The sequence below is a fragment of the Bombina bombina genome, chromosome 3 (assembly GCF_027579735.1).
Source record: "Bombina bombina isolate aBomBom1 chromosome 3, aBomBom1.pri, whole genome shotgun sequence".
Taxonomy (NCBI): Eukaryota; Metazoa; Chordata; class Amphibia; order Anura; family Bombinatoridae; genus Bombina; species Bombina bombina.
Genome location: NC_069501.1, coordinates 607629468 through 607654327, shown reverse-complemented (window position 1 = coordinate 607654327; position 24860 = coordinate 607629468).

Sequence of the window (24860 nt, the reverse complement as noted above, 5' to 3'; positions counted from 1 at the left end):
TGTCGGGAGAAGGGGACATTTAGACACATGTGGTAGGACTGCCCAGGGGTCCTGACACTTTGGGTAAAATTGTCAAAGCTGGTGAGCCAGCTTCTGAATGAAAGAGTCACACTTACAATATCACAGGCATTGCTACACGACAGGGTGAAACCCTTCAACAATTCAATTAATTGCTTCATTAGAATCCTTTGTACATGCCTGAGAATATGTGTCGCAAGACATTGGAAGGCAGGGACACCCACATGGCAGGAAGTGACAGATAAAATAGTAGACACCTTCCACTTATCAGAGGTGGCGGCATGGTCGCAAGGTCAGCTGGAGCAGTTTAATAAGATATGGTTTTATTGGATGTTAAGGAAGGGTGAGATACAGAATCTGTGAGTACAGGGTGGACTATAAGTGAACAAGAGGTAGTGCTTGAGAGATGAAGCGAAAGTTGTTAGTATAGGCAATGGTGACATTTCCCATTTAATAAGGGACAGTTATGAGGAAGGTTAGAGAAACATAATAACCCTCTGGTGGGGAGGAGACATGTTGTAACAGCCTGGAAGAAGGGGGGTGGGGGGATGAGTTTTATAGGTTGGGGAGTTAAATTTCTTAATATATGTTGGTAAACGCCCAAAATGGCAGAATGTAGAAGTGCCTGGCCTAGGCCATTGCTGTACAGTTTTTGTATCACAATGTTTACATGACAGAAGTTACTGATTTGTGTCAAAGAGACTTTATTTTGTACATGTAAATTAGTAGAACTCTGTATTACTGCTTAAAATCAATAAAAATTATTTCAAATAAAAGTTGATCTCACACACTGGTAATGAAAAAAATAATATATACACATACAAGATAAGGGACACAAACTATTAATAATAGTAGTAATAATTGTCTCTAATAAAAAAGGTACAAAAATCCCTAAAGTAAAACAATGAGCCCCACAAGCAGGTATCACAGAACAACCACAAGGACGGAATAACCTTTGTCAAGATATTCCTATAAACAAAATAATATGGACAAGAAAGTTGGAGCTGTGAAAAGCGCTAAATGGGGTAGCACCGTATCACTTAAAGGGAAGTATAATGATTAGAAATCCGCCAAAAAATAATGTGGAATATAGATAAAAGGAGGACAATACATGAGATCAAGAAGATCTCTTAAAAACAAAATCAGCATATACATCACATAAATAGAAACTAATACATAAATTCTCATAAACAGAGTCCACACTATAATATAAGTGTGATAAAGTCCAGAAAGCAAACACCCAAAGCACCTATTAAGAGGTAAGTAGAATGTGGAAATTGATAGGAGAAACCAGGTGATCACTTCAATCTCACTGTGAAGATATCCAACTGAACCCCTTAGGATGTATTCTCACAAGAAAATACCTCAATCAGAATAAGGTAAGTGACAGGCAGGGGTCCATGCTGGGACTGTAGTGAAAACTCCCTTCCAAATCTGTCTTTAGAATGGATACATCCCCCTGTTGGGGCGGGTCTCAGGAAGTGAAGGCTTTTACACAGCCTGAATTCCTTTGGGCTTTTCCCCAATCAGGCAGGTGACTCAGCCAATTATTTTCTTAGGCTTCTGCCAGCATGATCTATCTGAGAAAGAAAAACTAATTTATTCCAATCAGATGTTGCACTGAGTCCGTCGAAGGAAATGCTGAGGAATCAGCTGAGAGGCGGTGCATCTGATCAGAGAGATGTGGCAAGGCTATAAGCATCTGGGAGGAGACTGACCGTCAGATACGACTGCCAGCTGGGTAACGGCTTGGATCAGAGGTGAAATTCAAATCCATAGATAGAGGACTGGAGTTAATATACTAAGTTAAATCTGTCAGCAGACTTCCAGAGAAAGTTGACAAAAATAATAACAAGAGCATGTCATTAGTCATTATGACAGGAAGGTAAATTAGAGATATGACTCTATAAGACCTGGAGATACCTTTAGCAACTGAGAGAAATCTCAATGCTAAATGGATAAAATTACCAAGCAATGTAGTAATGAAAGGTGGAGCATTTATACAAGTCAATGACTGCAGGTTAATTGCTGTTTAAAGGTGTAGTACAATATGTATGGTTACTGAGTAATACAGATAGGAAATGTATGTGACAGAACCCCCTTCTCAAGAAGCCATTCCGTGGATCAGGCTCTGGGACGTTGAGGATTCCTGTGATGAAAAAGTGAAACCAAATGTGGTGCCAAGAGATTGCATGAAGGTTCCCAGGTATCATCACTGTGGGAGTACCCTTTCCAATAAACCAGGTATTGCAACTGGCCTTGGTATTTTCTTGAATCAATTATAGATTCCACTTCAAACTCCTGGTCCGGTTGAATCTTTAAAGTGGATGTCTTATAATCCTTTGAGGGATTCCTAGTAGGAATATATGGTTTTAAAAGAGAGACATGAAAACTGTTATGAATCTTATAGGAGGGCGGAAGATCCAATACTACTGCGTTGTCATTGATAACCTTGATCACTGTGAATGGGCCTATAAATAATACAAAAAAACGAAAAAAAAGCCAGATACCTGTAAATAAAATTTAACTTTTATTCCAACATTACATGTTTAAAATAAGAGTGGGATGTAACCCCATAACAAAAAAACTGACTAATGTGTTTCGACTATGGACTATGAGTATGGCTTTGCAGCCAAAACACGTTAGTTTTTGTTATGGGGTTGCATCCCACTATTATTTTAAACATGTAATGTTGGAATAAAAGTTAAATTTTATTTACAGGTATCTGGCTTTTTTTCATTTTTTGGCTTATATAATTTTGCCATTTAGCCAATACTTGTGCTGCACTGCCTGCCGGAATCTTTCTCAAGGGGGTTTGGATGTTTTAGACTTTTTTGCTGTATCCTGATTACCAGAGCCAGAGGACCTACAACTGCATGCTACCTTGACCAGTGTACCCAGTATTGCGGACAAGGATTCATCTGGTGACCTTACAGACCCAAGTATACTGCAATTGACACAATGAGGAGGAGGCGGACAAGGCCAGTACATCATTCAACACAGACCTACCGCAGAGCATGAGTGAGAGGCGCCCTGCTTGCTGATGTCATCCGGCATACAGTGAGGATGCTCGATCTGTGTTTGGTCGATGGTCTGGAGCCCGGGAGAGCGCACTTGGCCGGTTAGTACAATTTTAGTTCAATTTTGGGACTGAAGTGGACAAGGCTGTGTTTAATACTGATGGATGTCTGCATCAAGGGTGTTTGATGACACGGGCTGTGACTACTGATACAAATCCCTAGGTGAGAGACTTTCAGTGTTCATTGATTTATTCACCTATCCACCCTTTATGCTGTCAGAACTGAGCCTCACAAGTTGGATGCTGTATGTTGATGAACTTACTTTATGCATTAGGAAGACATAAGTCCCATACTGGGCACTGAGCCATTGGATTTAAGCTTATTATAGAAAAGGCTGATTTATATTTGGCAATCAGTAACACACACATATATATATGGTTACACCCCCTTGAGTACTTTATAGCTGGAGATATTTGTCTTTACTAATACGGTTATTTGTGTTTGAATTTACCTAACCACAGCTTACCCGGTGGAACCTATTGGGGCAGAAATATATTAATTTCCTGTTGGGACTATTCTCTTTTGTTTCCTATAAATAATCCACCAAGTTTTTTGCTTGGGGTATTCAGTCTCAAATGCTTGGTAGACAACCAGACCTGGCAGCCTATCTTGTAGTCAGGAGGTTTTCTGTGTTTCTTATGGTAGTAAAACTTCAGGTGGTCTTGGGCTAGTCGAATCAGTTGTTGCAACGTAGAATGAACCTCCTTTAAGTTATCCAATGTATCATTCAATTTAGGGCAAGATGTTTGTTTGGTTGGATAGAAATTATTCCATGGATGATATCCCTTGTTCAAAAAGAAAGGCGTTGCTTTCGTAGAGGTGTTCATTTAGTTATTATGGAGTTATTATACGAATGTTCTGCTAAAGGCAGAAGTGATGTTCAGATATATAGACAATATTCTGGTTATTTGGCAGGGAGATGAAAAGGAAGCAACAAATTTGGTTAGCTATGTGAACCAGAACACCCTAAATCTTACATTCACACATACAATTGATAAAAATAAAATAAAATTTTTGGACTTGGAACTGATGCATAGGGAAGATAAGGTTGTCACACAATTATATAGAAAAGAGACCGATATAAACAGTTATTTACATGCACAAAGTGCACATTATGCTAAGTGGATAAGGAATATTCCCTATGGTCAGTTTCAGAGAGCCAGAAGGAGTTGTATAGATGAGGAAGCCTATGAAACGGAAGCACAGATTATACATAAGAGATTTGTGGCTAAAGAATATCAAGTGAAATTACAGGGAGTGCAGAATTATTAGGCAAATTAGTATTTTGACCACATCATCCTCTTTATGCATGTTGTCTTACTCCAAGCTGTATAGGCTCGAAAGCCTACTACCAATTAAGCATATTAGGTGATGTGCATCTCTGTAATGAGAAGGGGTGTGGTCTAATGACATCAACACCCTATATCAGGTGTGCATAATTATTAGGCAACTTCCTTTCCTTTGGCAAAATGGGTCAAAAGAAGGACTTGACAGGCTCAGAAAAGTCAAAAATACTGAGATATCTTGCAGAGGGATGCAGCACTCTTAAAATTGCAAAGCTTCTGAAGCGTGATCATCGAACAATCAAGCGTTTCATGCAAAATAGTCAACAGGGTCGCAAGAAGCGTGTGGAAAAACCAAGGCGCAAAATAACTGCCCATGAACTGAGAAAAGTCAAGCGTGCAGCTGCCAAGATGCCACTTGCCACCAGTTTGGCCATATTTCAGAGCTGCAACATCACTGGAGTACCCAAAAGCACAAGGTGTGCAATACTCAGAGACATGGCCAAGGTAAGAAAGGCTGAAAGACTACCACCACTGAACAAGACACACAAGCTGAAACGTCAAGACTGGGCCAAGAAATATCTCAAGACTGATTTTTCTAAGGTTTTATGGACTGATGAAATGAGAGTGAGTCTTGATGGGCCAGATGGATGGGCCCGTGGCTGGATTGGTAAAGGGCAGAGAGCTCCAGTCCAACTCAGACGCCAGCAAGGTGGAGGTGGAGTACTGGTTTGGGCTGGTATCATCAAAGATGAGCTTGTGGGGCCTTTTGGGTTGAGGATGGAGTCAAGCTCAACTCCCAGTCCTACTGCCAGTTTCTGGAAGACACCTTCTTCAAGCAGTGGTACAGGAAGAAGTCTGCATCCTTCAAGAAAAACATGATTTTCATGCAGGACAATGCTCCATCACACGCGTCCAAGTACTCCACAGCGTGGCTGGCAAGAAAGGGTATAAAAGAAGAAAATCTAATGACATGGCCTCCTTGTTCACCTGATCTGAACCCCATTGAGAACCTGTGGTCCATCATCAAATGTGAGATTTACAAGGAGGGAAAACAGTACACCTCTCTGAACAGTGTCTGGGAGGCTGTGGTTGCTGCTGCACGCAATGTTGATGGTGAACAGATCAAAACACTGACAGAATCCATGGATGGCAGGCTTTTGAGTGTCCTTGCAAAGAAAGGTGGCTTTATTGGTCACTGATTTGTTTTTGTTTTGTTTTTGAATGTCAGAAATGTATATTTGTGAATGTTGAGATGTTATATTGGTTTCACTGGTAAAAATAAATAATTGAAATGGGTATATATTTGTTTTTTGTTAAGTTGCCTAATAATTATGCACAGTAATAGTCACCTGCACACACAGATATCCCCCTAAAATAGCTATAACTAAAAACAAACTAAAAACTACTTCCACAACTATTCAGCTTTGATATTAATGAGTTTTTTGGGTTCATTGAGAACATGGTTGTTGTTCAATAATAAAATTAATCCTCAAAAATACAACTTGCCTAATAATTTTGCACTCCATGTAATAGAACAAGCACGAAAAAAAAGCCAAAACTGTGAAGGAGGGTTCCATCTCATCGATAAACAAAAATAAAAATAAAACTTTGGAACAAAAACAAAATAGGTTAAATTTTGTTACTAAATATAATAATGCATATAGGGGCATTGAAAGAGCCCTAAAGAAACACTGGCATGTGCTATTGCAAGGCGTTTTGTTGAGAGACATTATTCCATAAAAAAGTAGGGTTATTTATAGGAAAAATCAATCAATAAAATAATATATGGTTGCCCGAAAATGAGGAAGGGAAAGAGAGGCCAGAATTGGTTGAGAAAACACACAAAGGGGTTCTATAAGTGTGGAAGGGGAGGGTTCACATGTAGAGGCGTAACTAGAAACCACAGGGCACAGGTGCAAGAATCTAAGAAGGGCCCCCCTACCCCCCCCCCAAAAAAAAAAAGATGAATTTGATACATATCTTTTATTTATTTTTTATTTTACATTTAACACAGAAAAAAAATGTGAATCCGATTACATGTCTGCAAAAGGAGGTACCCTGTGCCCACAGTCTGTGAGATGGTCTTACCCCCTATTACTGTTTATAGTAACACTGTTTAACCAACCAGTACTGTATATAGTGAGTTAGTTACACAGTCTGTAATCTGCCAGTGAGATGGCTGGCCTGACCCTACCCACCCCAGTACTTTATAAAGTATCCACAGTAGTCGGTGACATGGTCCAGTCCCCCCTGTACTTTAGGGTTGCCACCTGTCCCTTAAAATACAGAACACTTAAAAGTTACACATTCTGCAGGGTGTGCAGGGAAGAATATGAATAGTGCTGTCCAGAAACACAATACATGTTCCTCCCTGCACACCCTGCAGCATGTGTAACTCATAAGTGTCCAGGAAAACATAGCTGAGGTGGCAACCCTAACTGTATATAGTGGTACTGTATAGAGACATTGTTTACCCTCTGCCCCCCATGCTGTAGTAACCAGGTCTGTAATTTTTTGGTTCCACAAACATACACACACACACATACATGCATAAATACATACACAGTCACATACATACATACATACACATATGGGTAAAACAGAAACACTAACTCCTGTAGTCAGAGATACTAGTAAAGCATCATGTCACACTCACATGATATCAGTGCAGGCAGTGGCAGGTCAAATGTTTTTATTTATTTTTAAGCTGGGCCCTCACCCTCAAGGTTCCAGTCGCAGTTGTGTACTCTGCACCCCCTGTAGTTTCACCCCTGTGCACATGCTGTACCCATATACATCAAGAGAACAAACATTTTTTCTCCACCAAATGTGAAATACAGGAATTAACTGTAAATCAAGCTATGTTGTTTACCTTCTGGAGTGTTCATGTGGGAAAGCGAAGAGGAGAGTAAATTATAGACTAACTGAGCACCTTAGGAACATAGAAATAGGACTCCTTATCCATGGAGTGTCAGCCCATTTCTTGGAGGTACATGGAAGGGATAGTAGAGATTTAAAAATCAAAGCAATTGAACATGTGAAAAGGAATGAAAGGGGCGGTGATCCCCTCAGATTGCTTAGACAGAGAGAGACCTATTGGATCCACACATTAGGTATGCTAGAACCACAAGGAATGAATAGAGAAGTGGATCTAGCAGCTTTTATAGATTCCTAATGTGTGGATCTGTCCCATAATAATACTATTAGTAGCATCTCTGTAGTTGTTTATCCCAGACGTTTATATTAAAATATGTTCATACATATATATGATCATTGTGTCCTTATATGTACATATTGTAGGTGAGCGAAAATAAACCAAAAATAATCAAGAGCCATCCAAATATATAGGAAGAAAATCAGGTAGAAATGGAGACACCCTCATGGTCATGTAATTGATGTCCCTACAGTGATAATAGTAAGATATTTGGAGCTTATTGTAAAGTTGTGTGAAAACATACATATATTAACAGGATATGAATTGTAAAGAAACATTATTGATTACAAATTTAATTTTAATTTTAGCATAGATTCTCTTTAATTCTGTATGCAACATGAAGGAATGATTAATTTCAACATATTCATGTATCATTTGGATATGAAAGGTTTTTATTCTATTCTGGAATAAATCTATGCACTATACAAAATGGATAATCAATTACAGTATATTCATTTAGTCATTTGCTACATAGAATACAAAAAAGTTTTTTATTACTCTGAAAATCTTTTTATCTGTGTGTACAGCGATATTTATTTTATTTATCTATTTATATTCGTGTATCAAATATTGTACATATATGCCATTGATATTATTCAAATGTTTTATGAATTATTTAAAAAATGTTAGAAGTGTTTTTAGTATACATGTTGGGAAATAAATACACATCAATAGATTGTATTGTTGATATTCGGGCTCTGTATTGGAATACTAAGTCCGTTTTTTAAATATACCCTATCTTAGATTGTAGTCCCCTTTGTTTAGAAGCAATATAGAGCGTTAAGTGGCAAGCAAAAAGTTACATGATTGTTACCACTACTTGCCTAGAAACAGGAAATCTACAACGAGAGCCCTATAAAAGATGGGCATCAAGGTATGTGGACATGCCTCTGACGAAGTGAGGAGGAGACCCACGAAACGCATTAGGCCATGCCCACAATTGACAGATGATTATCCGCTACTTAAATAAACATAGTAACTCCTATCCTGCCGCTCCCGGACCACGCCACCATCTAAATAAACATATTAACCCCTAAACCTCTGGCCTCCCACTTCTTTACCATTTACTAAACCTATTAACCCCTAAACCGCCAGCCCCCACATCGCCATAAACTAAATTAAGCTATAAACCCCTAAACCTAACAACCCGCTAACTTTACCTTAAAATTACAGCATCCCTATCTTATAATAAATTAAAACTTACCTTTAGAATTAAAATAAACTATATTAAACTATTAATTAACTTACCCTATTTATTATACTACAATTACATTAAGCTATCAATTAAATTAACTATATTACATATTTAAAAACCCTAACCCTGCTCAAATTATTTAAATCAACTATTAAAAATTACTAAATTACAAAAAAAAACACTAAGTTACAAAACAAACAAACACTAAGTTACAAAAAAAACACAGTATCAAAAATAAAAACGAATTACACCTAATCTAATAGCACTATCAAAATAAAAAAGCCCCCCCAAAAATCTATCTTCATCCATCCGGCGAAGTCTTCATCCATGCGGCCTCTTCTATCGTCATCCATGCGGAGCGGGTCCATCCTGAAGACATTCGGCATGGAGCTCCTCTTCAATACGATCACTGACGTAAACTGTAACTTGCATTCCTATTGGCTGAAAGGTTCCAATCAGCCAATAGGCTTAGAGCTGCTAAAATCCTTTTGGCTGTTCCAATCAGCCAATAGGATTTGAGCAGATCTCATCCTATTGGCTGTTCCAATCAGCCAATAGGATGAGAGCTCAATCCTATTGGCTGATTGGAACAGCCAATAGGATGAGAGCTGCTCAAATCCTATTGGCTGATTGGATCAGTCAATAGGATTTTAGTAGCTCTAATAGTAGATTTAAATAATTTGAGTAGGATTAGGGTTTTTAATAAGTAATATAGTTAATTTAATTGCTAGTTTAATGTAATTGTAGTATAATAGTTAGGGTAGGTTAATTAATAGCTTAATATAGTTTATTTTAATTCTTAAGGTAAGTTTTAATTTATTATAAAATAGGGATGTTGTAATTTTAATGTAAAGTTAGCAGGTTGTTAGGTATAGGGGTTAATAGCTTAATTTAGTTTATGGTAATGTAGGGGCTGGCGGTTTAGGGGTTAATAGGTTTAGTTAATGGTAGTGATGTGGGAGGCCAGAGGTTTAGGGATTATTATGTTTATTTAGGTGGTGGCAGTGTCCGGGAGTGGCAGAATAGGGGTTTATACAATTATTTAGGTGGCGGCAGGGTCTGGGAGCGGTGGAATATGGTTAATAAATTTATTTAGGTTGCAGCGATGTCGGGGCAGCAGATTAGGGGTGCTTAGAATCGGGTTTATGTTAGGGTGTTAGATGTAAACGTAACTGGTTTTCTACCATATAAATCAATGGGATATCTGGCAGCATCGAACATAAGCTTTCGCTGCTTTCAGACTCCCATTGATTCCCATGGCATCTGCGGCCTCCAAGGTGGCGTATTGAAACCAGATGCGCTGGGCCGGAATAGCCGCGAGCGTATCTGTTAACTATTTGATAACTTTGAAACAGTGTCAAATAGTGCAGAATGTGTATTCGGAACATCTGCAATGACGTAAGCATTGATCTATGTCGCATTGAGACCGGCGGATCTTATGTTACGTCACAGATTTCAAATTTTGCCGGTCTGTAGGCTTTGATAACTAGGTCGAATCAAGCTCGCCATAATTACGCTGCGGGATTCCAGCGTATTTGCGGTTGACGGCTTGATAAATATTCCAATCAAGCGGTCATAGACTCAGAAGTTCTTGTTTTTTCTTTGGAGGATCACAGTGAGCAAAAAGATGCGGAGGTGAGTACAGCTATCTCTAATGATACACACCAACCGGGAGATCTGAAACAGACTGGGACTCTGGGCTATTACAAAGTGACCGTGTTGTCCAACCTTTGATGTGCTGTTACATACCTCATACGTTTGAGGTTACAGAGTGTTTTTTTTTTTATTGTATGCCATTAAAAGTTTTTTTTTATACTACTCTTAGATCAGTCTCTTGCGCTCGTGTCTCCTTTTTTCTGTTTTGTATTCAGCAAAAGTCTGCCAACATTGCCACTTAGCTGCGATGCAGGGGGTGGGTCGGGGCCTGTGTGTGTTTGTGTGTTTACACAAAATATAATGTGCGTTTGTGAAAATAAGAAAATGTTTTCTGTGTAGTAACACTTCAAATTATTCATATGAATATTCAGTTTCACTATACATTCACTAGATTTGTCACACTTGAAAATATTGCACCTGAATAGCTGGTAAGACTGATAAGGCTGAAAAGGAATAGCTAAGATAGAGGACAGTGCTTTGAATATTAGAAACCATTGGCAATGTTTCAACATTAAAATACAGGTTACTCTCATAGAACACCCTTGAAACTCCCACAGAATGCCTGTATATTTGATCTGTCTGTTTTCTACTTAAAGGGATATAAAACCCAATTTTTTTCTTTTATGATTCAGATAGCGCAAAAATGTGCTGGCTCCTAAGCTTACATTCCTGCTTTTCAAATAAATATACCAAGAAAACAAAGAAAAATTGATAATAGGAGTGAATTAGTAAGTTGCTGAAAATTGCATGATCTATCTGAATCATGAAAGAAAATATGTGGGTTTCATATCCCTTTAACAAAGACAAAAAAACCTTCCTATTAAAACTATTGCATGTAAAATGTAAAGCGTGATTGTACAAATCTTCTATTGTGTCCTTAGGCGTGTTTTTTTTTTTACTTATTTTAAGATTGCGCTTGAGGACTCTCAATATTCATATTTCCATTATATTAAGCAATATTCATATTTTTTATAGATATATATTAATATTAACATAAAACACATTTGCTACAGTGCAATCACAATATAAGTAAAACACGATCACACAATTGCAATATAAAAAAATATGAATATTGCGGATGTGCAATCACGTTCTCAATATTATGGAAACATTAATATTGAGAACATGCAATTGCAATCTTTAAATATGGAGAGAAAAAAAACATGCCTAAGGACACAATAGATGATTTCTACATTCACGCTTACATTTTACATACATATTCTAATATTATACTATACATTACGTATACATTATACGGTGTATATACATATATCATATACTCACAATCCCTCAGCTCCTATACGGGTATTACTGATGTGTTTAATTCACTATTTTAGATCATTTACATTACACCTTCGATGTAGGCGGTGCTGCTTCTTTGAACATATAGCCAGTATCAAAGAAGCATCGCTTCCCACTGAAATGTTTGGTAAAACACCTCTCGGCGATGCTGCCTTTAAACAGTACTGTCAGCCTTGATCCCTTTTGAATATCTCGCAGTGTAACCTTTCACACATGTACATGGTATCTACCTTGGTATGCTCTTCCACAAAGAAGCAATTGTGTTTCATGTCCCTATAATGAATTAGAAGATGCAATAAAATGAATGTGTAGCTTGTCAGGCAATAGGGTACCATGCCTCATAAATCTTTACTTATTGCTCCTAATGTGTTAAGTTATGCTACAATATAGATATAGATACACATTGTTCACCTTTAAAATGACTAATCCATTTGAAAATATGCTGCATGTCTCTTAAAAGATTAAATAAAGAATCCACAATGCATATACAATGGGCTAGATGCACAGAGGCTTGCAATGCTGGGGAGGGATCGCGATCAAGCAAGGTCCTGTTAAAAAATGCAGTCTTAATTCCCTTCTATCTGATCACCACCAGCTGGTATTTTTACCATTAATATATACAGCTGTATTAAGTGGCCAAAACATGATATCTTGTACAGCAAATCACAACCACTATACTCGCAGAAAAAAAATTGCAATCACAAAAAAACTTGTTTGGAAAAGGAATCTCTAAATGCATGTAAATGTTAGCTATTTGTCTGTTTTGTTCTGTTAAAGATGTCTCCCTTGGTAGAACAGTATTTGTATTGTCAATCTTGCAGATGGGTTTCCTGGGTGTTTTTGGAGTTTTCTGGGCAGGGTCTCACTATAACAAAGTTTGTGAGGCTGTCACATATTTTGTTTTATTTATTTATTTTTTAAAGTGGACTGCTTTCTAGAGAGTGTTTTTTCATTTCTTTTAAATAATTTGTATTTATTACATGTGTGTGATGCTGGTATCCTGCACAGTAACCCTTGTTCCTTGTTGTGAGAATTTAACGGCTGTGAGATGTAAGATGCTCCATTGGTTTAAAAAGGAGCTGATCTCGCCACTAGTACAAATCTTGCCATTTTCAAGCAGTGATGTTGCCGAAAGTTTTCTCAGGAAGAAATTAGCTTAACTAAAAAGTTGTTACATTTCTCTTTAGTTGCCATATACCTGGGATACTTTATATTGAGATCCTGCAAATAATAATCAGAACAATAAGTATATTTTCATGTCAGCCTATGGCCAATTTTGACACTGAGAGCTTGTCTATAAAGCCATCACACTCTACCTATAGTTCTTTCAATTGCCCCTATTTAATACACTTTTCCTGTCTACAACTCAGCTTGCTCCACTCTATCCTTTTAAAAAAGGTAATTATTTCCTTTACATTGTAAGCTTTCTTTTGAGTGTTTTGTGTTATTCTTATAACTAAACTTTACTACTTGTAGCATATTAGTGCTCTGTAAACACAATAACTTTGTTTTGTGACTGGACCAGGGAGATATACTATCATGGATACTGGTAAATACTTTTTATGTCAGTTTGAAAGTCTTCAAGATCAACTTGCTTTGCATATATCTGTTGTAGCATATTATAAAAACCATACAAAGGATAATATTATGCAGTTACTAAGATCGGTTCAAAGGCTTAAGTAAGTGTAGAGCCAAATAGGCTTGCAGAGGCATAAGGGTTAAGGCTGTCAGGGAGAGTGAAGATAGAAGGGAGTTTCTGTGTAGGTTGCAACATTGTTGCTGGGGCAGGGAGTGGCTTACCTTTTTATGCTGATGCCTGCAGTTTCTGTTTCCCTTTGATCCTGGACAGAAAGCTGACAAGTTGTTCTATCTTCTTTACATCTTCAATTCTTCTTCAACATGAGGCGTTACAGATGTTCTTCAGCACCACCCCTGAGGTTTAGAGAGGGAAAGATACCTGTTACCCGGCGTGGCTTACAAGAACAGCAGATAAGTATTAGTGAACTTGCCGAAATTATCCCTTCTTCCCAAATAGCTCCCCAACCTCCCCCAGCTCAGGCCCCAGCACAGGTTTCAGCTCCCACAATAATTCCCACTACAACTACCATGGTAGATATCCATCCTACACCATTTACCCTGCTTCCCAGCCCAACTGTTATGGTGCCTGATTCCAATCCTGGTACCCCTATCTTGCAAGATGGAAACTTTAATACTGTAACCACAGTCCCTGTGGGAAATATCATTAATACTGATCTATCTATTATGGGTATGTTTGCTGCCCTCCCTCCCCCTGCGGCAGGTGCTGTGGCATCCCTGCTTTCTAACATAGCAGCTGCTATATCCTCAGGCCTTCCTCAAAATGTGCAAAGTAATCCCCAGTATGCTCCTCAGCTGCCTTTGGCCCCCTCGGATTTGGCGCCAAAAATGCCATCTTTAACCTCCATCACTATTCCTTCTTCTTCGGTGTCTGTAGCCCCGCCCCAATGACACCACTGATTGGTAAAATTAGGGTGGACCCTCCTCACAGGCCTAACATTACCCGTAGCCTTAACCGGACACTACCTTTACATGTGGACAGGGTCCTTCAGCAGGGAGCTACTCAAACACTTGATCGCTTTACCGTGGGCGATCCTTCTCCTATCCAGGCTCCGGGTTCTCAGCAGGCTCCGTGTTCGGCTGGGCCTGCGCTGACGTCACTTCTGGTCGGGCGTAATGGTGCTTCCGGTGACATCAGCGCAGATCCAGCATTCACCCTTGGACGACCGATGAGCAGGAGCGGACCCCAGGCAGGTAAGCACCGTAAGCGCTCTCTAGCCAGGGGCCACCTAGTCGGTCACCTGGGGGGTTTGGGAAGGCCCCGAAGAGGTTTTAGGCAGTGCGGTAGTGGCCATACTTTACCAGCAAGGGGCAGTGTGGCGTTAGGAAATGAAAGGCATATAGGTTTCTTAGCAAACAATGAAGGGGTTAATTTGATAAACGATGGTGTTATTAATGAACAGAGTGCAAATATGCATGCTGTGGATAACATGAATATAAATAATCATAACCTGGCTACTGTTACTATTGGTGCTTATGCTAACAGACAGGCAGTTCACGATGTTATGCAAGGTCAGGCTGTTAATAATGGTTTAAATATTCATGCTAGCAGACAGGCAGTTCATAATGTTATGCAAGGTCAGGGTGTTTCTGATGGTTCAAATATTCATGCTGTTAGCTCCAGCCTGTAGGCTGTTAATACGCATAGTGTAGGAAATACTAACATTATTGATCAAACTAGTTATGCTGTTAGCTCCAGCAGGCAGGCTATTAATATGCATAGTGTAGGAAATATTAACATTCTTGATCCAAATATTAATGCTGCTAGCTCAGGCATGCAGGATGCTAATACGCATAGTGTAGAAGATATGGATGTGGTTAAGCAGAGTGCTGGCTGTTCAAATTTTTTTGCTCCCAGCTTTGCGGGGCAGAATGCTTGTGTGACATTAGCTGTCTTAAACCCTCCCATGCGCAATGTGAATGATGAATGTGTGGATTTGCAATTGGGTATGAATGTACCACCTGCAGGGATTTCAACTCCGGGGTTGGAGGCTCTGCAGGGGGTTAGCTCACAGGGGGTGGTAAATGTTTGTGAGCAGGGAGCGGGTAGGGCCCCTCAGGTCACACCTGGGTTTCCTCTGGCTTCAGGGCAAAATGCTTGTGATTTCCTTTCTGTTTTGCAGGAGGTTTTATCGGGAAAACAGTTTTTGCCAGTTACCCAAACCCTGGCGGGGAATAACCCATTATAGGTCATGGCAGCAGGTTCATCAGCAGCAGCAACTTCCGCAGCCGCAGCAGTGCCAGCAATTCCGTCCGCATCCATGGCGGCCAACAGCAGCACGGGGGTTTTACCATCCGCAGAAGCCGCACCGACAGAGGCTGGGGCCGGACCCTCCACTGGAAACTGTGAGTTGCCTGCAACTAATCACCCTAGGGAACACTTATCGGACTCATCTACTGACTCTGACTTAGACAGCGAGACTTCTTTGGGCTTAAAGTCAAAAGGGCAGAAGCCCATGTATAAGATGCTAAAGCAAATGAAGTCAGGCCAGACACAAAAAGAGCAGAGAACAGAGGGAGTAGCTCAGCCAGTTACAGGTCAGCCTCAGGCAGCACCATTGGTGATAACTAGGAAAACAGCCTTAGCAGGCGATGCGTTACCTTGTCCAATTTTTTCGCTTCACGGACACTTGAAGCAAAAAATTGCGTGAAGAATTCAGGAGGGCAAATATGTAAATATTTTCGAGCTTTCCCTTGAAGCGCATAGGCAGAAGGAAAAAAGCGTGGATGGGACTGGGCCTAAACGTAGTAAAAGACCTGAGACATTTGACGAGTGGCTCAAATGCTTCAGGATCTTCTCTTCATGTTATTTAGATAAATATCCAGATCAAGGCCAGGCACTGCTGAAACATACTGATACCATACACTGGATTTATTAACATCATAAAGACAGTGTGTGGAGGGAGTATGATTCTAACTTTTGTAGGAAAATGGCTGCTAATTCTGCACTGACATTTGGATCACAAGAAATGCATTTGTGGTCTCGTCTAGGCTCAGAGAGATCGCCTTCTCCACCATCAGCTAATAGAGGCACAGGGGCGCATTTTCAGAATAGGAATAAGCGTAAGGGCCGCGAATGCTGGGCCTTTCAGGAGAAAAGGTGTGACAAAGGCTCTGCCTGCATTTACCGGCATGCATGCAAGTTCTGTGGAGCATTTCATTCAGGAGCAGATTGCTCCAAGAGAAAGGACCCCAACACTGACAAATCAGCAGTCCGGCAACCTTCTGCAGCTAAGGGCACCCACCCCGGTGAGGGTGGATGCTCTTGAGCTGTGGTTGACAACATACCCAGACCGCCAAGTGGCAGGCTTGCTCTTGGCGGGATTAACAGATGGTTTTGTGATCCCAATAAACAAATCTGTTGCGGGTTCTCAGTGCCATCGTAACTTAAAATCCGTATACCAGCATCCAGGAGTGGTTAGAGATAAACTAAGGAAGGAGATATCGTTAGGGAGAATGATAGGCCCCTTTAGCATGCCTCCCTTTCCTGATTTGGTTATCTCTCCTCTGGGAGTGGTCCCAAAAAAGGAACCTGGGAAATTTCGCTTGATACAGCACCTCTCTTACCCCAAAGGGAACTCAGTAACTGACGCAATTGACCCTGAGCTCAGCACAGTTCACTACCAGTCATTTGATAAGGCACTTGACTTGGTCCGTGGGTTTGGGAGAGGCGCTTTGCTAGCAAAATTAGATATTGAATCGGCTTTTTGTCTCCTTCCTTTGCACCCCAAGTCCTTTCCCCTTATGCGATGTAAGTTCGAGGGTTGTTACTATGTAGATCGATGCTTACCCATGGGTTGTGCTATTTCATGCTCCTTGTTTGAAGCTTTCAGCACATTCTTGCATTGGGCAATGGCCAAACTTGTCGGAGGAGATTACATAGCTCACTATCTTGACGACTTTCTCATAGTGGGGGAACATGACTCAGACAGGTGTATTTGGCTAATGGTTGAAATGAGAGGCCTCATGTCCCAGCTTGGTGTTCCGCTAGCGGAAGACAAAACCCAGGGACCATGCACTACATTAACCTTCCTAGGTATAGAGATAGACACCTTACAGATGGTTTGCAGGTTACCCATGGATAAGGTACAGAACATGTTGGTTTCAGTTTGGGCAGCTGTCTCCAAGAAACACATGTCCTTGAGGGAACTTCAATACCTCCTGGTTTTGTTGAACTTCGCATGTAGGGTGATCCCCATGGGGAGGGTGTTTAATAGGAGGTTAGAAAGTCATCTTAAAGGCAATCCCAGAATATCAGACAGAATATTGGTTTCGCAAGACATGATAGATGATTTGAAAGTGTGGGAGACATTTTTTAAACAATTTAACGGCATCAGTGTGTGGCGGGCTAGCCTGATATCCAGTCAGACCCTGCACTTATTTACTGACGCAGCGGGATCTCATGGATACGGGGCCTACTTCCAAGGGGAATGGTGTGTGGGACCTTGGCCGGAGGAGTGGAGTTCTACTCCTTTGATCAGGAACCTAACACTGATGGAATTGTTTCCCATTGTCGTTTCGGTCGAGCTATGGAGGCAGAGACTGCGGAACCGAACAGTGGTTTTTTGGACAGACAACCTGAGCGTTGTGCATTCCATTAACAGACTTCCTGCTTCCTCTGTTACCGTGGTACGACTGTTGCGACATTTGGTTTCAAGGTCTCTTCAGCTTAATATTCAATTTCAGGATAGACATGTCCCAGGGGTCAACAATGTTTTGGCGGATGCCCTCTCTAGGTTTGATTGGTTGACCTTTAGGAAACTAGCACCACGGGTGGCTGCAGAAGGACTAATCTGTCCCAGTTTCCTTTGGCAGCTGGTGGTCCCTGGTTGTCATTAATTCCTTTAGTCCGGTCATCCCTTGCCCCAACAACTTGGCGAACTTACGTCAGGCTCTGGCGAGAGTGGGATCTATTTTGCAGTACCCGAGGGGCGGAGTCATTAATTAGCTCTCCGGTGATGTTATGCAATTGGTTGGTGTACATGAAGGCTCAAGGTTTGCGAAAAGGGGCAGTTCAGTTGCATTTGGCCGCGCTATCATTCTTTTTCAGTCTGCTGGGTTCCAGAGACCCCACAGGTTCCTTTTTCGTTAGACAGGCCCTCAAGGGTTGGGGGCGGTTGCAGACCCATACAAATGACAATAGGGAGCCAATTACTTGGGACCGGCTTGAGAGGCTGGTAGTGGTTTTGCCTAAAATTTGTATTTCAGAATTTGAGGTCATGCTTTTTAAGGCGGCATTTGTCTTGGCCTTCGCGGGCGCCCTCAGAATTGCGGAACTGGTATCCCCTTCTAAAAAACATGTGAACAAAGGGGTGCAATTAGATCACGTTAGACTTTCCACCCATTCGGTTTTGTTTTTTGTCCCTAAATCTAAAACTGACCAGGAAGCCAAGGGTACTTGGCTCAATCTTCCTAGTCAAGGGGATGATTGCTGTCCGTTAGCTACTCTATCGGCTTACTTACAGCACAGGCCGGTGGGAGGTGGTCAATTTTTAGTACACGAGAACGGCGCTGCCCTTTCTGCCTTCCAGTTCCGTAGGATCTTGGCACACGCTGTACAGATGGCAGGCTTTGAACCTGCTAAGATAACTCCTCATTCATTTCGAATTGGCGCAGCGACACATGCTGCTCTGCAAGGGGCGGCAGCGCATACCATCCAGAAGTTGGGTCAGTGACGCTCTAATCGCTATAAATTATACGTTCGCCCGTTGAAGATAGAACGTTAATGGGTCAGGAACTTATGCATTTGCTGGGCCCTCTGGGGGGGGGGCAAGGGGGTGTTATGTGAGGAACACCTGTGTTTAGCTTGACTAACATTTGTCTTGTTTTTTAGGAGCATGCAAGGCTGCTACGAGGGTATGGATCATAGGACATTCATTCATTGTGCGGCGATCCGGGCCCTCACCAAAGACGGGGGGCAGAATTTGGGTTTCCCCACATCCAAAGTTTCGATTTGTTGGTTAGGTTTTAGGGGTATGTGTTGGCCCCAGCTTCCCAATGTCCTTACTGATGCCCATAGGTGGTGGGGTAAACCCCACATTATCGTAATTCATCTAGGGTGTAACGACATGGGTTCCATCCCATCTCTAGAGTTAACCAGAATCATTCAGTCTGACCTGGGGTGGATTAGGGCATGGATCCCCGGGGTTACCATTGGTTGGTCGAATGTAATAGCCAGAAGCCAGTGGCGCTATATCTGGTCTTCCGGGGCAGCTTATAGGGCCAGAAAAAAGCTGAATTGGGATGTGGGGGCTGCCGTCACTGGTTCCCAGGGCTTTGTGGTACAGCACAATGCCATTACGGCCGACAAGCGTGAGCTCTACAGACCTGATGGGGTTCACCTGACTGATACGGTATTAGATTTGTTCCTAGGGGATTTAAAGAGGGCTCTCGCTCCCTTCCTGTAAGTCAGGTCAGGTGGGTGGCAGCAAGTGATACCTGAGATGCTATCCCTTGTGGCGGGAGGTTAGCGGCCAGGAGCGTACTGAGATGGTGAACGGGGGGAGTGATGGCCTGGCTGATGAGGGTGGGGCCGATTACTTCAGTTAACTGGAGTGCCCCTCCCTCTGGGTAGGTAGGCCAGGAGAACTCGGAACACCCCTAGTATCATCTCCATCCCAAGCAGAGTTTCTCTGCTGTTGCCTAGATCGGGCCACTCTCCTCTTCAGTCCGGGGTTTAGTCTTAGCCTCTCATTTGCCGCCATCCATTATTACTAACCTGTCGGTTATTTATTTACTTATTTATTTTCAAGTTAATAAAGGGGACCAGTGATGGTCTAAATTTTACCCAAAGCTAATGTCTCTGTCATTATTTCAAGGTTGGCCCTGTGTGCCGGTTAAATTAGTTATAAGGTTATAGAGTTATGTGTTTCCCCTTCTTTCCTGGGATCGACATGGTAAGCCTTTAATCCCTTAAGTAAGTGTAGAGCCAAATAGGCTTGCAGCGGCATAAGGGTTAAGGCTGTGAGGGAGAGTGAAGATAGAAGGGAGTTTCTGTGTAGGTTGCAACATTGTTGCTGGGGCAGGGAGTGGTTTACCTTTTTTATGCTGATGCCTGCAGTTTCTGTTTCCCTTTGATCCTGGACAGAAAGCTGACAAGTTGCCCGCCCTCCCACCCCAATGGTGGCATGAGTAGGATTCGGCGCTATGGCTGGGATAGGGATAGGTGTCCTAATCCTTATAAGCCCGTAGCTGTAATTTTACCTCCCTACGATGACTAGCCGGCTTAAGCGGCTGGTGGTCTCGGGGCCTCATGGTCAGTAGGTTGGTCACAGTGCCCTAACTGTGGGAGGTTAGCAGCCAGGAGCGTACGGAGATGGTGAACGGGGGGGAGTGATGGCCAGGCTGATGAGGGTGGGGCCGATTACTTCAGTTAACTGGAGTGCCCCTCCCTCTGGATAGGTAGGCCAGGAGAACTCGGAACACCCCTAGTAGCATCTCCATCCCGAGCAGAGTTTCTCTGCTGTTGCTTAGATTGGGCCGCTCTCTTCTTCAGTCCGGGGTTTAGTCTTAGCCTCTCATTTGCCGCCATCCGTTATTCCTAACATGTCGGTTATTTATTTACTTATTTATTTTCAAGTTAATAAAGGGGACCAGTGATGATCTAAATTTTACCCAAAGCTAATGTCTCTGTCATTATTTCAAGGTTGGCCCTGTGGGCTGGTTAAATTAGTTATAAGGTTATAGAGTTATGTGTTTCTCCTTCTTTCCTGGGATCGACATGGTAAGCCTTTAATCCCTTATGAAAATAAGTAATGGTAATCCAAAGAAATCTATACATTTCACAGACATAAAATAAAGGTAAAGTTAGCCAACAAATAAGATATTGTCCTAGTGGTCGCAATTGCCTACACCCATCGCATATTACAATAGGAAAGCTAAACAAGAATAAATAATTGTAAATAAGGTCCATTTCATGCATTCACATAGAGGATTGTTAATTTATTCACTAAATAATGCAGCCATGTGTACAGGCATGTCCAAATATCGATTTGCATGTAGGGCTAAATTTACATTTATCAGTAAACCTATCTAGACCCCAAATAAAAGCTGGGGCCCCTCTGAAGTGGTGAAGGGCAAGGCGCAGGTGCAGCAAAATTAAAAATTTCATGCCGTGCTATCTGGCTAACTGCCAGTGTCCACAGTCTGACTCTCTAGTCTGCTCTACATCAGTTAGCACTGGGCTGCGCGCTCCTTAGGCTTCTTTCAGTTAGTACTAGCCTCTTGCCCTCAATGCCTTGAGTAACAGTCCTCAGTCCTGGACTAAAAACAATTAAAAATAAACATAAAGAAAAGTAAGATCTCCCCTGTGAATGAGCCCCGGGCAGCAACTCGGCCCCTGTCTGCCTGCCCCTGGAAACAACCCTTGCCACAAGGAAAGAAGCACTCTGTATGTGCTGTATTAGTGGGTGGGGCTAAGGTAACCCGGTATGCCCTATGGTCAGTCCTGGCCTGGATTTATACCTCCACAATCAATATCTCATAGAAAGTTATTTTTATATTTATTTGTTATATGATACTTTCACATAAATTAAAGTGTATTTGTGTTTCTAGAAGTCATGATATGCTTTTATCAAATGGTTTATTTTTATAAATGATTATTAATGCTAGAATTTGTACATATATCTTAGCACATACTTGTATGTGTGTATATTATTATTATTATTATTATACTTTATTTATGAAGCATCAACATATTCCGCAGCGCTGTCCATGGATACAATTCATTTAAATAAGACAATACAAGACTTGTAAGAGACAGGACAAAATTTACAAACACATACAGGAGGGATTGAGGGCCCTATTCCCGTGGGAACTTACAATCTAGAAATAATGTGTATATATATATATATATATATATATATATATATATATATATATATATGTGTGTGTGTGTGTGTGTGTGTGTTATGTCAGAAATCTTTTGCAAACATATTTACATGTCCCTATGTTCCTTTTTTTGTCCTAAACAATGTTGTCTGTCATATCTCTGTGTTTATTTACACCACTATATGTATATAGTGTAAACTTATTATTATTCTGAGCAGGAATAATTGGGAATATAGTATGTAATCAGGGTATCATATGTATTTATTTGCAATCAATGGATATTTTAAGAGCTGGGCCAGTTTTCTCTCTGTAGCTGTGTAACCCCTCCTGATTGCAATCTAGTTTTAAAAACCACCCCTACACAGGTGTTATAAAATGGGCTGGCATATAAAATGACATTTCTTACTGAAAAAGAAATTCAAGAGAAGGAAGAAATACACTGAAAATAGCATGACAGTAAAGAGGTGATTTTAGTTTCTGCTGTATCTGAATCATGACAGTTTATTGTTAGGTGGGCTATCCCTTTGAGCTATCAGTTTAAGATTATATTGAATGAAACATAAATTTGAATTTTAAAATCATTGTCTAAAATATTACACTGTTTGTCCTAATGTCAGCATCAATGTTTATCTGTAAAGGGACAGTCAACCATAGAATTGTTATTGTTTTAAAAGATAGATAATCCCTTTATTACTCATTCCCCAGTTTTGCATAACCAACAGTTATATTAATGTACTTTTTACCTTTGTGATTACCTTGTATCTAGAAACCTTCTTCCAGCCCCCTGATCACATGACTGTGACTGTTTATTATCTATTGTCTTAAATTTAGCATTGTATTGTGCTAGATCTTAAATAACTTTATGTGCCTGAACACAGTGTTATCTATATAGCCCACGTGTACTTTCTGTCTCTTTGTGTTGAAAAGAGATTTAAAAAGCATGTGATAAGAGGCATCCCTCAAAGGCTTAGAAATTAGCATATGAGCCTACCTATGTTTAGTTTAAACTAAGAATACCAAGAGAAAAAAGCAAATTTGATGATAAAAGTAAATGGGAAAGTCAATTAAAATTAAAAGTCTTATCTGAATAATGAAAGTTTAATTTATACTTGACTGTTCCTTTAATACTAATTTTACATATACATACTTTCAAAGTATCATACACAATGTAAAAAATAGCACTTACAAGTTCTGATGAGTGATCAATGACACAAGCATCGAGCAATTTGATTTGTTAGTGATAGTTTAAAATGTATATTTGAATCAGATTGACTGATGTCATAAATCATGTAATTATGCATATTCTAATCTTAAAGTGGTTGAAAAATTCACTAGTGTATGGTTTGTTTAGGATTTTGCATCACAATTGGTGCGAAAAGAGTTGCGTCAAAATTGGTGCGAAGTGGAGAGTGGAACTTGTATTACATGGCTTAAACATGGTACAAATGGATTTTTCACACAAAATTAAAAGGAAGTTAGCTATGTTATGTTGTGTATTTATTTCATTGTTATCTCTATATCTATTAGTGCGACAAGTTTGGGGCAAAACTTTTTAAAAAATTTGGATAAATAATATTGTCCCCTTGCTTTGTAATGAGAGACAAATATGTAACATAATCCATAAGTAGTAATGTATTTTTCATGTCTATCCCCATATCTACTAGTGCACCAAATGTGGAGCAATAATATTGTTTGATTTAGAACGTGTATACAATTTTAATAAAGTTTCTAATTTACTTTAATTATGGAGTATACTTCATTCTCTTGCAGCATCGAACATAAGCTTTCTGTGTTTTCAGACTCCCATTGATTTCTATGGCATCTGCATCCTCAAGGGTGGCAGTTTGAAAACTAGGTATGCTGCGTCGGAATAGACTCGAATGTACCTGTTAAATGTTTGATAAATTGGGAAAATTGTCAAATAGAGTAGAATGTGACTTCGAAACATCTGTAATGACGCAAGCATCGATATGTGTCGGATTGAGATCGCGGGAACGTATATTACGTCTCAAATTTCAACATTTGACAATCTTGAAGCTTTGATAACTACGGCGGATCAATCTCGCGACAAATACAACATGGGATTCAAGCGTATTTTCAGTTGACATTTTTGATAAATATTATACCCCCATAGCTTTAATTTATCATTGTCAGTGGATAGTTAGATGAGATAGAAACTTTCCCACTAAAGAGGTGAATTGGATTTAAAACATGATGGATTAGCTTTCATACTCATGGGATTCTGGGTTTGCAAACTATAATATAGTGTGATAAAGTCACAAAAAAAAGGGCTGACCCCAACAGAATACAAAACTCTCTGGGAATAAAATTAATAATATGTTACATGAATTATTCTGTCATTAATTTATTATTATTATCATTTATTTGTATTGTATATTTGGGTACAATGATAGGGGTATACAATGACAAGGATTTGTGATAAAATACAAAACATAACAAAACTAAACAAATCTAGTACAAGAGGAAGAGGGCCCTGCTCCGGAGAGCTCACAGTCTACAGGTTTAGGGTGCAGAGACATAAGGTTGGGGTAGCGTGTCACATTGGTTGTAGTTGCAGCAGTGAGTCAGGCAGTTCATGTACATGTATTAGTTTGGTTAGGATGAGAGATGAAGGAGAGATGGTAAGCCTCTCTGAATAGGTAAGTTTTCAAGGAGCGTATGAA